Genomic DNA, 16058 nt, shown 5'->3' with positions numbered 1-16058 from the left:
GATCTTAGCGGCTGACTTTTGAAGAAAAAGTGATGTATCAGATAGGCAAGAGAAAATGAATTGGTTGAGCCTTATTCAAAACTTGAACGGATATTTCATCAAAGGCGAAGGGCAGCAATACTTCAACACCCAGTTCAGTAAATTCAAATGGAAGATCAGGTTAATTATGTTCCTGTTATTCCAATTGCTCCAGTTCCGATGTCTCCAGCTGCTTCTACAAATAGAATAGAATCTAGACCTATCGTGAAGTGACAATCCCACTTACGAACAATTCTACTAATAGTATCTGGAAGCCAATTTTAGGTGGTTTGTTTGAATTGAAGAAAGATATAGTGCAACTCTTGCACACGAGTGGGCAGTTTACAGGTTTATCTCATGAGGACCCACAACAGAACATACAGATTTTTCTAGAGATCAGTGATACCTAAATTTTTACTAGGGTATCTACTGATTACGTCAGACTGTCCTTCTTCCCCTTTTCTCTATTGTGGGAAGCAAAGAGGTGGTTAAATACTAAACCACCAAACTCCATCACTTTCAAGGATAATTTAGCTCAAAAATTATTTATTTGATTCTTTCTATCTAGGAAGATAGCACGTTTGAGAAGTGAGATTTTGAGTTTCAAGCAAGAAGATGGAGAGATTCTTTACCAATCCTGGGAAAGATTCAAGGCTAAGCTCAGAAATTTACCTGACCATCACCAGACTAATGATGTATTAGTACATACTTTCATTGAAGTTCTTGAGCCAAACACCAAGATTCTTCTAAATTCAGCAGCTAATGGGTCAATACTAGAGAAGACTTATGATGAATTGTACACACTGCTGAATCATATTTCATAAGGGAATAATAAGTGGCATGCTGATGTAACAAGAAGTGATCCAAAGAAGGTTGCAGGTGTTTTGGAGGTTCAATAGTTTACGGGTATATCAACACAGATTGTTGTACTATAGAATCAAATAACTACCTAGTTCAAAAATATGAATTTAGGGATCACACAGTCCACTCCAGCAATAGCAAATATAATTCATCAGAATCAGAATTGGTGTAAGGTATACGGAAAGAGTGATCATACAGAAGATCTTTGTGCAGCTAATCTAGAATTTGTCAATTATGTAGGAAATGCTAATTGTTATAGACATCAGAACATTGGAAACACTAGCAATCCTAACTTGTGAAATCATTCCAATTTCTCGTAGGGTGTAAATCAGGCACAGAATGCAAATCAATACCATGGCCAACTAAATTAGAATCATCAGAAGCTGTTCTAAGAAATCAATCCACCTCTCAATCAAGAAATATTGAAGAGATGCTAAAGTATATTACGGCTACTCAAGCATAGTTGGTAGTAGATGTGATAAACCAGTAGAAGATTATATGGACTTGGAGGTTCAAATAGGTTAGATTGTAGGAGCACCAAACACTAGACCTTAGGAAGTTTTATTGAGCCAAATCTAAACTAGGCTAATCAATACTCAAAGTGGGTTGGAAATAAAGAAGTTCGAACCCAAGAAGGTGAATCACAAGGCTATTGATGGTAAAAAAGAAAAAGATGATAAGAAAGTTATGGAAGATAAAGTAGAAAGGGAAAAAACCAAGGTGAAAAGTATGGTGACACCTTCACCATTCCTATAAAGGTTGTGGAAACACCAACAAAAAGCTTGCTACAAGAATTTTATTGATGTGTTAAAATAGGTTCACATTAAACTGCCTCTCATTGATATTTTGTAGAGTGTTTCAAAGTATGATAAGTACATAAAGGACATAGTGGCCAACAAGAATTGCCTGACTGAATATGATACTGTGGCCTTTACTAAAGAGTGTACATCACGAATTCAGAATAGGTTGCCTATAAAGTTGAAAAATCCAGGGATCTTCACCATTTAGATTAGAATTGGGCAATTAATAAGTGCTCGAGGTCTATGGGATCTTGGGGTGAGCATAAATCTTATGCCTATATTATTATTCAAAAATATGGGTCTAGGCAGCTCGAGACCCACCATAGTTATTTTGCAGTTAGCTGAATGTTTGTTTTCCAGACCAAATAAAACTATTGAAGATGTATTGGTGCAAGTGGGGTCACTCATCTTTCCTATGGATTTTATGATTCTTGATTTTGATGTTAATCCAGAAGACCCATTTATTTAGGGATGTCTCTTTTAAGCAATCGGGCATTCATTGATTGATGTAGCTTTAGAATAATTGACCATGTGTGCTCCTGACAAGGTCGAGGTGTTTGACATATAGAAGGCAACAAAGTTGCCTGCAGTATACGAAGAACTATTCACTATCACAGTCTTGGATCTTGAGTCTTACTTTCACCTTATTACATCCAAGGACCCCTTGGAGCGAGCATTACAGGATATGATCTTTTTGGTGATGTTGAAGCAGTTAAAATGGTTTAGATTCTGTATGCGGCAAGCATTATTTCCAAAAAAAAATCTGAATTTAAGCCTTTGAATAGATCCATTGGTCCCTCTCCCAAGGCATCTATTAAAGAAGCATCAAAGCTAAATCTTAAGGATATACCTTCCCATCTTAAATATGGTTTCCTTAGTGATGATAATACTTTACCTATGATATATCTGTAGGCTTATCTGATGTGTAGGTGAAAGAGGCATTGACATTGTTGAAGAGAAGGAAGAAGGTAATAGAATGTTAAATGTCAGATACAAGGAATCATTCCTACCTTTTGTATGCACAAAATATTTATAAAGAAGGTATACAAAGTAAGTGTACAATATCACTGAAGACTGAATCCTTTTATGAAAGGAGTAGTCAGAAAAGAAGTCATTAAGTGGTTTGATGTTGGGATAGTTTATCCCATCTCAGATAGTAAATAGGTCAGTCCTATGTAATGTATTCCAAAGAAATGAGGGATGAATGTTGTGAATAATGAGAATAATGAGTTGATTCCAACTTATATAGGGACTCGGTTGAGGATCTATATAGATTACAGGAAGTTAAACGATGCCACTCAGAAGGATCACTACCCCATTCCTTCTCTTGATCAAATGTTAGATAGGTTGATAGGATAGGAATATTACTACTTTCTGGATGGGTATTCAAGCTTTAATCAGATAGCCATAGAACCAGAAGATTAGGAAAAACAACGTTCACCTGTCCCTATGGCACCTATGGTCTATGCAATGCACCAGCAACTTTTCAGATATGCATGATGGCTATCTTTTATGATGTTGTGGAGTATTTTATTAAGGAATTTATGGATGATTTTTTAGTTTTTGGTAATTTTTTTTATATGTTCTTACAGAACTTAGACAAGGTTTTTGCTCGGTGTGAGCAGACTAACCTCATATTAAACTAGGAGAAATGCCACTTTTTGGTCAAAGAGGGTATAGTCCTTGGTCATAAGGTGTAATACAGTGGACTTGAGATGGACAAGGAAAAAGTGAAGGTCATTGAAAAACTACCATATGCAATATCAGTGAAAGGTGTGAGAAGCTTCCTCAGGCATGCGGGGTTTTACAAATACTTTAACAAGACTTCTATAAGATAGCAATTCCCATATGCAAGCTACTAGAGAAATAGGTAATGCTTGACTTTGAATATATGAAAAGAATATTAACAAAAGAACCCATCCTAATTACTCTTGATTGAGGACTACGAGTTGAGCTGATGTGTGATTGAGTGATATGGTTGTTGGAGAAGTATTGGGGCAGCAAAAAGATAAGGTATTTTATTCCATTTACTAGGCACGTAAAACCTTAGATATAGCCCAGGTCGATTATACAGTCATAGATAAAGAGATGTTGGAACTTGTCTATGCATTTAACAAGTTCAGAACATAGTTGGTGAGTATGAAAGTGATTGTCCATACTGATCATGCTACCATTTGATATTTGTTCAACAAGAAAGATGAAAGGTCGAGGCTTATCAGATGGATTCTTCTTCTCCAAGAATTTTATTTGGAGGTTTGTGATAGAAAGAGAGCATAAAATCAAGTGGTAAACCACTTATTAAGTCTTGAAAGTTATGCTCATCTTGCTAATGATACCTTATGTATTCGGGAAGAGTTCTCTAATAAAAAGTTGATAGAACTTGATATAGTAGAGGTTCCATGGTATGCTGATATCATGAACTTGCTGGTTAGTCGTATTTATCCTCCAGATGACACAATTTAACAAAAGAAAAAGTTGTTCCATGATTCCCACTTATACATGTAGAAGAGCCTTATCTTTTTCAACAAGGCGCTGATATAATTGTGAGAAGATGTATTTTAGAAGTTGAATACAAATAAAGGCTGGAAATTTTTCATTCATCAGCTTATGAAGGTTATCATTGAGGTGAACGGACAACACTAAATATGTTATAGTCTAGTTTCTATTGGCCTACATTATTCAGAGATGCTATAGCTTATATGAGAGAATGTGTTCAGTGCCATAGAATGGGCACTATCTCAAGAATCCATAAAATATCCCTAAATGATATCCTTGAAGTGGAGATGTTTTTATGTGTAAGGGATAGAATTTATGGGTCCATTTCAAACATCGAATGGTGATATGTAAATTTTGGTGGTTGTAGATTATGTGTCCTAGTGGATAGAGGCTATAGCATTTCCCACTAATGATTCTAAGGAGGTGATGAAATTTGTCAAGAAGAATATATTCTCTTATTTTGGCACACCCATAGCAATCATTAGTGATGGAGAAATGTATTTTGTGAATCATTGGTTCATGAACTTGTTGGGAAAATATGGAGTCAAACACAAGGTGGCCACTACATATCATCCACAGACGAGTGGCCAAGTAAAAGTATCTAACAGAGAAATCAAGCAGATTCTGAAGAAGATAGTTAATGGTCAGTATAAGGATTAGTCGGTTAAGCTGGATGATCCAGTATGGGCATATAGAAAAGCCTACAAAATGCCTATTGGGACTTCTCCTTATCGCATAGTGTATAGAAAAGTGTGTCACTTGCTCATAAAGCTTAAGCATCAGGTTTATTGGGTAGTGAAGAAATTGAATCTTGATTCAGAGGCTGTTGGAAATAAGAGGCTGCTACAGTTGTGTGATCTCAATGAATTCCACTTACATATATATGAAAATGCAAAGTTGTACAAGGAGAAAACCAAAAGATGACATGATATGTAGATTATGGCTTAAGTCTTTGAGCCTAGCCATTAAGGGTTGTTATTCAATTCTAGGCTGAAGCTATTTTCGAGAAAATTAAGATCCAAGTGGTTTGGACCTTTTGAAGTTGTGAGAATGACCCCTCATAGGGCTGTTGAACTTTGGCACGAGGACAAAACTGCAACATTTCTAGAAAATGGACAGAGAGTTAGGCTTTATTGGGCGAATCGGATGGATAGGCAGAAGACTTCCATCATATTTTAAGAATAATGAGACTGAGCTTGGTCGTTCCACGATATTAAATAAGGCTTTGAGTGGGAGGCAACCCACGAATGTAATGTAATGTAATAGCATAGTTTATTTCTGTTTTAATTGAAAAAAAAGAGATAAGAAATTAAAAAAATAAAAAGATGTGTCGAGCCACGACCAAAACTAAAGCACTAGGTGGGAGGCACCTACTTTTCTTATGTGTTTTTGTTGTTTTTGTTGAGTTTGCAAGAATGAGAAACTTCATGGAATGGGGAAGAATCAAAAGTGAGTAAAAATTTTTGTTTTGGAGGCTATCATTTACGTAAAATGTGTATTAATTTAATGAAAATTGAAGGCAAGAAAAAAGGGGGAAAATTCCCCCAAAGGCAAAATTCAGTAGCCCTCCGTGATCCCTCCATGCCACAAACCCTATCTGATACGAGACGAAAAACAAAAAATTGGAAACAATATGAAAACAAGTACAATAAAGGAAAATGAAACAATAACATAAAGGATAGATAGAATGACACAAGAGAAGCAATGTAAGCAAACCATAATATACTAAATTGAGGCCCTCAAACGCAATCCGACTACAAGCACCAATTCTCCTACGAAGAACGAGATAGACATTTAACCCTCATAACCCACATTTCTAGACAATTCGTAAGCTCCCAACAATATTAACATTGAAACTCGCAAGTGTTTTTTAAAACATATCCAAAATCATCTACCTAAAAATGAAAGAAAACTAGATATTTTTAGCCATGGGCTATTTATTACATAATGGGCCCAAAAGTGAACCTAAAAGATATTGGGCCCAAAAGTAACCCAAAGCCCAAAACATATCAAAGTAGTCTCTATTCTTCCAATCTCCTCATAGGGGATCACAATATTCCTCTTCATATGATGCACTTTCACGTGTATCATTGTCTCCTTCTTGAAGAGACTTTGTCCTCAAATTCAAGAGTTCATCATGTTCAGGATCAAGGAATTAGAGAGCACAACATGTGTAGCCAAGAAAAATAAAATGCTAAGCTCACCTTATTAAGGCCAAACTTCCTCCATCGGCATTTTGTTGGCTAGAAAATTTGGAACGATAAAATCCCCATCACATGGAGTCACATCAATCTCCACATTTTAATCAATATCACAAACTCCTTCCCCATGCTCCACTTCATCTTTGTATTATGGATCACCTTTTTGAAGTATGATGGCTCATCTTGTTGGACACTTACACATTCGGTGACCCCATCCTTGACATATAAAGCATTGAGTACCCTTAAAATTGGGATTACCTCCTTCTCTAAGAGGATATTTTAGAGCATTCTTCTCAATAGTTTTCTTCTCAAAAGTCTTGTTAAAGTTGAGGCCTTGAATCCAATTGGAGGAAAATTGATTCCCCACCTTAGACTTAGTTGCCTCCTTCTCCAACTTGATATCTCTCTCAACATCAATAGCCACTTCTAAAAGATCATCCATCTGGGCAAACTTGTGTATTAACATTCGAGAGGCAATCTCTTAATTTAATCCTATGTTAAACTGGATCTTAGTGTGCTCTTCATCCTCGTTATAATCAAGTTTCAAGAGTAGATTTTGAAATTCATCATGTTATGCTTCAACACTCTTGTCTTCTTGTCTTAAATTATACAACTTGGCAAGCAAACCTTATCTATATCTTTTTGGTACATACTTGGCACTCATAAGGGCCTTCATAATATCCCATGGTTGATATTGACCTCCATGAAGGATCCCTTGTGTTCTCTTAGCCGATTACCATAAAGTCAAAGCATATCCTTCAAATTGAGAGACGGCATAGGTCGTCTTCTTAACATTGGGCAAATCATTAGCTCTGAAAATCCTATTACATTGTGACTTTAATTTGAGGTACACTTCGGGATCACTACTTCCATGAAATATAAGAAGAGTGACCTTGATAGAATTGAGACCCATATAACGACCTACATAGCCACATTGGTCTCTTGGGACATACCCTTGTTCACTATATCCATAACCTCCTTCAACATGTCCTACAAACTCTCCTTGAACTTAAATGTCTTGGTTTGGTGGAATTTGGTGTGGTGGAATTTGGTTAAGTGGATCTTAGTAGGGTGGATTCATATTTGGCGGCCTTTGGAAGTGCGGTAATTAGATTTGGGGTACTTGATAGGGTAGGTAGTAGCAGGGATTGAGGCCTTTTGGGTTCAATCCTTGGGGAATTCAATAATTTGGAACTTGAATTGGGGGTGTTTGATAGGGTGGAGTGAGGATTTGGGGAGTTTAGGTGGTTTTTTGGGGCATCTGTTAGTTGAATTATAGAGGTCGGTCTACATTTTGTGGAGTTTCGTTAGTAGTAGTGGTGGTAGGCAAGGGAGCACTTACTTGTGAGGAAGGGTAGAACATATGGTGGAGAGTTCTAGGAGAGATGGTAGCCGAAGTCTCTTGAACTTTCACACTTGAGGATGATTGGAGGTGGAGTTTAGGAGTAGCATTGGAAGAATTTTGGTTTCCTTCCACACTCACCAACCTTCTATTTGAATTTGTCACTCTCTCCTCCAAAATGGACAACTTCTCATTCATATCTTGCCGCATTCCCATTATTGCCTCGACCAAGGTGTCAAAACTTTCCCCGCTTGAAGTAGGTTGGATTTCATCATCCGTGGTCATAGTACCTATCAAAAAGACACTCAAACATAACTAGCAACAAGGTTAAAGTTAGTGGAATTAACACTCTCAATCTAAGTGTTTGGTTTGCTCACAATTTAGCTCAACTTGTTGGTCTTGGTTGCTTAACGTATATGACTCTATTAAGAAGTGAAGGACTTGAAGAACTTGAATTTCAAGTTCTAAACTAATAAAAAAGGATAAAATAAGGAAAATACAAAAGAAATGAAGACATAAAAGAAGAGAAAACAAGAACCAATTGAACATCTAAGTAGATTATGATTTAGTTGTGAATTAGTTTCAAGAATCAAAGAAATAAAAGGAGGAATAAAGAGATTAAATTGATGTGTTTTAACCTGATAAATTATGTTTTGAAGTGATTAAAAGTGTTTTAGAAGTTTAATTGATGTTGGAGAAGTGTTGAATTGTGTTCGGTATGTGTTGGGGCAGACTTGCGCTCAATTTAAGGTGTTCTGTGTTGAGGTGCGTTTGGGGAGTTGCTGCATCAGGTGGTGCACATGTCAATCACACATTGGATTCAATAGGACCTCCCCCTACTGGTTTGAGTAGCATTGAACCTACTGGATCAGACCAAGAGCACCTTGGGCGCCCGTCCCTCTCTCTTGAAATGGCCCTTTTGCCCTCTAAATGGATCCTCCTTGTACTCTTTTGTGGAATATTCTTTAGGTACTTGTACACACACTTTTTTACACCTTTTTCTTCACTTTTGAGTATCAAACAACCACATTTTGAATAAAATTCCCCTTGAAGATTTGAATTGCTCCAAGAACACCAACAACATCAAAATGTTCTAACCCTTCAACACTTGCTCGGAATGCGGTGAAATTTTGAACTTAGGCTATTTTCAACCTCCTAAACACATTCCAAGCATCAGTTTACTCAGATTCTTAACCAAACATTCTAAATTTTAACTCCACCTTCGACATTCAAACTTGAGCTTCTCAATAATGGTAGACCCTCCGATTCACCTTCGATTGAGCTCAAATTCAAGGTTTAGCCTCTAATGGCGTTAGGAAACAAGAATCTAACACCAAAACATAATAAAAATAATAAAATCATAGACTCAAAATTTGACCAAAAGGCAAAAACGTGAATAGTGAATTTTTTTTGGATTTTCAATTTTCCAACACAACGAGACCTAAGACTAGAATCGTGGGAATGAGTCTAAGCTCGGCTCTGATACCAAATGATACGAGACGTAAAACAAAAAATTGGAAATAATATGAAAACAAGTTCAACAAAATATAATGAAACAATAACATAAATGATAGATAGAATAACACAAGAAAAGGAATGTAAGCAAACCACTATATACTAAATTGAGGCCCTCAAACGTAATCTGACTACAAGCACCAATTCTCCTACAAAGACCAAGAGGGATATTGAACCCTCAAAACCCATGTTTTTAGACAATCCGTGGGCTCCCAACAGGCTTAACATAAACACTCACAAGTGTATTTCAAAACATATCCAAAAGCATCTACCTAAAAATAAAAGAAAACTAATTATTTATGCCATGGGCTATTTATTACAGGTGGGCCTAAAAGTGATCCTAAAATCTATTGGATCCAAAAGTGACCCGAAGCCCAAAACATAACAAAGTAGTCTTCATTCTTCCGATCTCCTCATGGGGGATTGCAATATTCCTTTTCGTCCCTAAACCGTGGCCATGATACACTTTCACTTGTATCACTATCCTCTGCAATAAGGTCTATATCATGATAAAGGGAAACACTCTGGAGGCTAATCTAGTAAGCCTCTGCAATAACCCTATTCCATGGAGCTTATCGTAGAGACTAAGTTTCGTGACACGGAGGGGTGCTTTTTGGGTTTTATCAATTTAAAATTGGGTTTTACCCGAATCCACCCCTTATAACCCAAATACCCTTCATAAAACCCCTAAATCCCCAATTTCTATCAAAATTCTCTCAAACTAGCGTGCCACCCTCCCCATTTTTTATAACCCCTAAAGTGTGTCACGCCGAAAGAATCTCTCTTCTCTTTTCTCTGATATCTCAATTCGGGTAAATGATTGAGATTTTTGTATTTCTATTTATCTGATTATAGTAATCAAAAACTTATTAGGTTTAAATTGTTTGAATACTTGAAGTGCTCTATGTTAAGTGGGGAGTTCTTGGTGCATTGAGTTGTGGATACACAGTTAAACACCACCATGTGCGCTTTAAGGTGCTTTAAATCACTATGCTTTCTTTAAATTGTGTCACTGCTTTATGTACTAACCCTTGAGTGTAATTTTGAGACTTGCGCTTAGGAATTAGATTTTAAATTGTTCTATGGTGCATGTGTTGACTTGTCTACTAGAATGACTTTGATTTACCATGCTTGAAACTTAATTAAGCGTGGTAATTGTGTGGAGACTGGCGTTGTATTCCTATTCTTATGAAAATTTGGTATGTTGATATGAATCAAGCCATGCTTTTTGGTGTTTGATAGATTATTCTATTATCTCCCTTAGTCGTGCTTGATATTACTCTTGTGTGGAATTAGGACTAATGAACCAAGGCATGTGCTTTAGTTGTTGTTATTTTGAGGTTCATATGTTGTTTTGCCTTCTTATATATCATGAAGTATTGTACTGTTAGTACCTCTTCAAAGTAAGAATGATTTGGCTTGTGTACAAGAAGAAGTTTTGGTCATCATATAGTAGGGCATGCTCACTATACATGTATGATCACTATAATCGCTTGGAATGTTATATCATTGTTGCATTATGAATATTATTTTAAGTGAGTATTATTAAGTAATGTTGAAATGTTTGGTCCCTATGAGTCATGGTTGCACATGTGCTTGCACAAAAATCACAATATTATTATGTGTTAGACTGCAGAAACTTAATGGTTTTGTGGAATTATGTTGTATGCAAAGTGTGGGGTGGGCTTTAAGTCTGAGTAAAGTAACACCCAAGTTATTTACTGTTGCTTAAGTGTTGTGAGGAAAAAAAAGAAATGATATTATAATGTGGAACAGGGGAAGTCTAAGTTCCCTAGTTTCACATCTTATGCACCTATACTAGCAACTAAGTATGGGATGGCCCCTAAATCAGCCTACACTTAGTATTTGCTAGTTCAAATATATGCACCTTTTAACTCATTTGTTGCATATTTTAACTGACAGCTACTATGGACAGCAGACAATAAATGATAAAAGATATTATTGGTCTATCTAAGCCTTCCAAAAAAAGAAACAGACAAAGCCGGGTACCGAGAGTTCCTGTAGTTCCCCATGGTTAGTAACGTATTTATGGAACTATATGGGTCGATAAAGTTAGAAAGAAATAGTACTCAAAGCATATTTAGACTAAGTACCACCTGGATGAGTTCGTCAACTAGGCGAGCGTACTATGGGAGTACCCTAGCATGGTACGGAGGTTGGAGCAGTTGTACGTGAAATCTATTGGAGCAGCCCACAGAGTGTAACTTGCACCTTATCAAAGAATTTTATGCCAACTGGAACCCAAGGAACCCAATTTCGAGGTGATGATTCATGGACAGGTAGTGAATTTCTCGACCCATTATTTAAATGCTATCTTAGGTACTCCAGAGGTAGATGCACTCCTATTGAGGGAGCTAATATTACCCCACCATATGCCAACATCAGACATCTATTGTACAGAAACATATCGAAAGCTAGGTGGGTTTATCACAGAGAAAGTAGCCTCTGCCCGGCATTCCCATATGCTTAATGCAAAGGGAGGCACACATGTGGTTGAATATTATCTATGATTGCCTCATTTCATAGAAATATATGACAAATGTTACTAATGATAGAGTCTTCCTGATTTATGCTTTGATGTGGATTACATTGATATTAATATAGGTATTGCTATCCTGTCTGTAATGAAAAAGGTATGCTACCACCAGTGGTGCAAATATGGGTTACATGGTTTGTTGACTAGGTTTTTAAGAGGTCACAATGTTATGGGGGAGGCATTGGATTATAGGCTAGTTGTAGAAATGTGCCTCATTAATATGACCAGGACTCGTGGTTTAGATGTGGCTGATGGGCAAGTGATTTTTTTCTCAAGCGTCATGCTCGAGATGATAAGATTACTGTCCACATATACGGGCTGTAAATTTTTTAGTTGACAGTAGGGGTAGACCAGCAATGATAGAGGAAATTTTTGTTGTAAAGTTGGATTACGCACTCGGTCATCATGTCTGGACCTTGCGGCAGATAGGCCCAGATTTTGTAGAACCTGTTGATGATGATGTTCCCATAGATGAGGAGTGACATATGAGAGATTCTGATATTGAGTCAGAGAAGGAGGGGTCTATGGACCCAGATTTGGGAGCAGAGGCCTACAGTCCAGGTGTTGATGATGACATGGACGAGGCCTAATCAGGGAGTACTACACCACCTCATTACTTGGTTATGTATGCAAGCACTGAGGATAGTGCTACATTTTAAGTATGGGATGGTGGTTCTCATTCTTCGCATTTTTTGTTTGCTACCTCCATTTTTTTGTTGTTATTGGATATTTATATTTGGATATTATTGTTGATGCTGATGTGGGATTTGATTAACATTTTAACTATTCGGTCTGAAATAGTTAGTAATTATGTTATTTGTTGAATTGGTAATTTGTGCTGGTTTCTTTACTTTGCTTATTTCATTATTTTAAGTTCATAATTTTTGTTTGCTTATCTAAGTTTAATTCAATTTTAGGAGTAAATTTTTTTCCTTAGGGTGATTCTAATAACTCATTATAGTTAGGTGCCTTCCTCTATGATGGATGGATGGATGACGATTGTCTTAAGGGGAATTAGTCTTAGGAAATAAATAAGTGAGAAGAACCTAACCAGTACTCTAGTGCGAGGTACTTTGTGTTGGGACATGCATCCATCTGACATGAGAAACACTCGTTCTAGAGAGAAGCATGTCAAAGTAAAAATAGGGATGCTATTTTGAGACACCTGGTCTCAATTATGTAAATCTTGGGTTGTTGGCTTAATTTTGAATTTGTCCAATTACTAGATCAAGAGTCTACAGGGATTCTATTTGAAACTAGCATGAACCACGTTTGACTGAGATTATCTAGTTATTCCAGATGCATAGTAATGTCTAAAACATTTTCGGTGTGTTTACAAAATGAATTAAAGGGTTTTGGATTTAGGAAATGATGTAGACATTTTGTTGATAGCCATGTTTTAGACCTTTTTTACCTACCCTTGCAAATATTCCTAGTGAGCCCTGTTGAGCCTATAGCCTATTTTCTTTTGTAGCCTCATATGTGGCCTGTACCCCTTCTTTGTTTGACCTTAATTTGATCCAAAGCTCCTAGGTGCTTTAGTGAAAAATTAGTTGAGTAAGAAGTTGAAAAACAAGTAGGAAAAAGGTGACAGTAAGCCCCTAAATATAGCTATTGGTATAAGAATTGAGGTACAATGTGTCGGGAGTTAGGTGATGAAAAAAATAAGGAATGTTCAAGAAAAATGAATAATGTGTTCAATAAGTAGACTCCCTTCTGCAGTGTATACGAATCAGCTTTATGATATGCGGCCAAAAGAAAAGAAAAGGGGGAAGATAGATAAGGTGAAGAATTAGTTGTTAATTGAGTGTTTTAATGTTCTTGTATATATTAAAGCACTTAGGAAAATTAGCCACTATTTTTACTCAAAGAGTTTCTACCCGTCCCTTAGCTTACATTACAACCTTTAAAGACCTAGTTGATCCTTAATCCTAACATTTGATTTAATGGAGTAATACACTAAAGGAAAGCCTGTGGTTCATCATATATCATGTGTGAATTCTTTGCGAGAGTGGGAGAAATTTATTCTCTATGTACTCATGCTTATTATATATTGCAAGATTGTGAGTGAATATAGGTAATCATCTTGTTGTGAGGGTGCATGTGGAGGATACTTAGATGACTAGTCGGACTGCTTGATTGAATAATGTGCAAAAATTTTGCCAGCATTCTAGAGTCCACTTTTGAGTCTAGGGAGTTTGAAAATAGTAATCATGTGTTTTCAATGTGATATGACATGTTTGAGATGAAAATTGATGAGTAACATGTAACCTATGTGTGCCCAACAAAAGTATCTTGTTCAAATTGTGGTATGAATCCTAGTTGGATCATAATGATTGCCTGGAATTGTTCGAGGACGAACAAGATTCTAAGTGTGGGGTGGTGATCTTGAGCATATTTATACGTCCAAGTGTCAATATTTACCCATACTTGTACTTGTTCTATGAACTAAAATTTGTTAATTGTATTGTGTTTGAGCTAAAATCATATTCTCCAGCTAATGTACATGATTAGTGTTGCAGAGCTTGATCGTGGTACAATTGTACGTGATTTGATGTATTAACATGGAAGCTATTGGATAATGGAGGCATTTGGAGTTACATGTTGAGCATGAAGACACTAGAAAAAAGATTGGAAAGCACGGAACAAAGTACGAAAGCAAAAAAATATAAAAGGAGCTGGAAAGGAATAAAATGACAAGCCTCCCTGCCATAGAGGTTAACCTCAGCGTTAGGCTACGTGGCACATTGATGAGTTTTAATTTGATGGAAAATTCTAGTGAAGTTTGGCGATAGCCCCGTGCCACGGACCTTAGTATCTGCGATAAACTCTGTGGCACGGAGGTTGGATTATTTTGGATGGCACATTCCAGTATGCATCCGTGATAATGGCATGTCATGAACCTTAGTCTCCATGATAATGTCAATGACACGATGAAGACTAATTTTCATGCATCAATCTCTACTATAAAAGGGACACTCAATACAATTTATAAACATCTTTGGCATACGAAAAAGCAAAGCAAAACCAATTACGAGAGTATTATTTGGGTTCTTTTATTTTTAGTCTTTCAAAATTGATTTTTGTACAATTAATTATATTTCTTTGGTGTTAATTTCGAACATGGGTGTCTAAACACCCTTATTCTAGGGTTGAGGCCGAACACATGATTATATTTTGATATTCTTAGAGCGGTTAACGTTGATTTATCGCATGGATTGTTCTTAGTCTCTTATTTTTACTATTTTAATGAATGACCATCATTAAAATACATCCATAATCTTTTTCTGAACCCGAAAGGAGAATTATCAAGATAGATTGAAGAGTCTAAGAAGAAAGTTCTTATTCCTTTATAGAACAAAGGATTTGAAGTAGCGGCTGGAATAGGAATATCCCTAGAAGCCTTGTTTGGTTCAAATGTAGGAAGATAACTTAAAGCATCTAAATGGACTATTGTATTCCAACTCAATGATGTAGTTGCAATGTCCTTTTAGGTAGAAGATTAGAGGCTCGGAAGACCATGATCGTAATCTAAACCCTGCGAATCAACAACCCAATAATCAACACAACCACGATAAGAATAGAGATTTATAGGATTGTTAAGAGTGCCTCAACCCTGGAATTCTCTCTCGTATTGTTTACAACTTAGATTATGTTGCGATCGACACACTTTGTTATTTATTTATTTGTTAAAATATTCATTAAATTGTTACAACTATTTTGATCCTCTGAAATACTTGAATATAATATTGTCGGAACTGAAATTAAGTAAATTACTAATCAAGTAGTCCTCGTGGGTTCGATATCTGATTCTTTTGTGTCACTATATTACTTGTACGATCACGTACACTTACATGTGTAATAAACCACAATAATTATTCACCGTGATTATTCGTCGAATCAATATATGTGATCGATGATCCTGTCTCACGATAAGTAGTCAATCACCCACTGAAAGAGAGTGACAATAAATTGTTCGGAGGGGAAACTAAATTCAACAGTGGATATCCATATAATAGAAAAAAGAAAATCTATACCATTAATTTGATGATTATTCCAATAATCAGTATCGTACACACTACATTTTGAATCAGGTTATTTAATTACCTAAGGCTTTGATACAATATATTTCATATTTTTTTAAAATTAAACACTTATTAATGTCCTTGTAAAACGAAAAAAAATATTATTCAAGATTAACATTTATCTAAAATTTCTGTTGAGTAAAGAGGTTAGTAAATAATTTCAAAATTGATATTAGGATTATA

At 36.2% G+C, this 16058-nt stretch overlaps 1 non-coding gene across 1 annotated transcript; it reads right to left on the bottom strand.

Moving 5' to 3' along the window:
• Positions 1 to 596: 596 nt before the first annotated feature.
• Positions 597 to 703, bottom strand: LOC124892799. Its single transcript, XR_007050430.1, has one exon. It is a non-coding gene; the product is annotated as a small nucleolar RNA R71 (small nucleolar RNA).
• Positions 704 to 16058: the final 15355 nt, after the last annotated feature.

Source organism: Capsicum annuum, unplaced genomic scaffold (assembly GCF_002878395.1).
Source record: "Capsicum annuum cultivar UCD-10X-F1 unplaced genomic scaffold, UCD10Xv1.1 ctg5076, whole genome shotgun sequence".
Taxonomy (NCBI): domain Eukaryota; kingdom Viridiplantae; phylum Streptophyta; class Magnoliopsida; order Solanales; family Solanaceae; genus Capsicum; species Capsicum annuum.
Note: the sequence above shows the minus strand (reverse complement) of the source record. Positions and strands in the feature narration are given on the sequence as shown.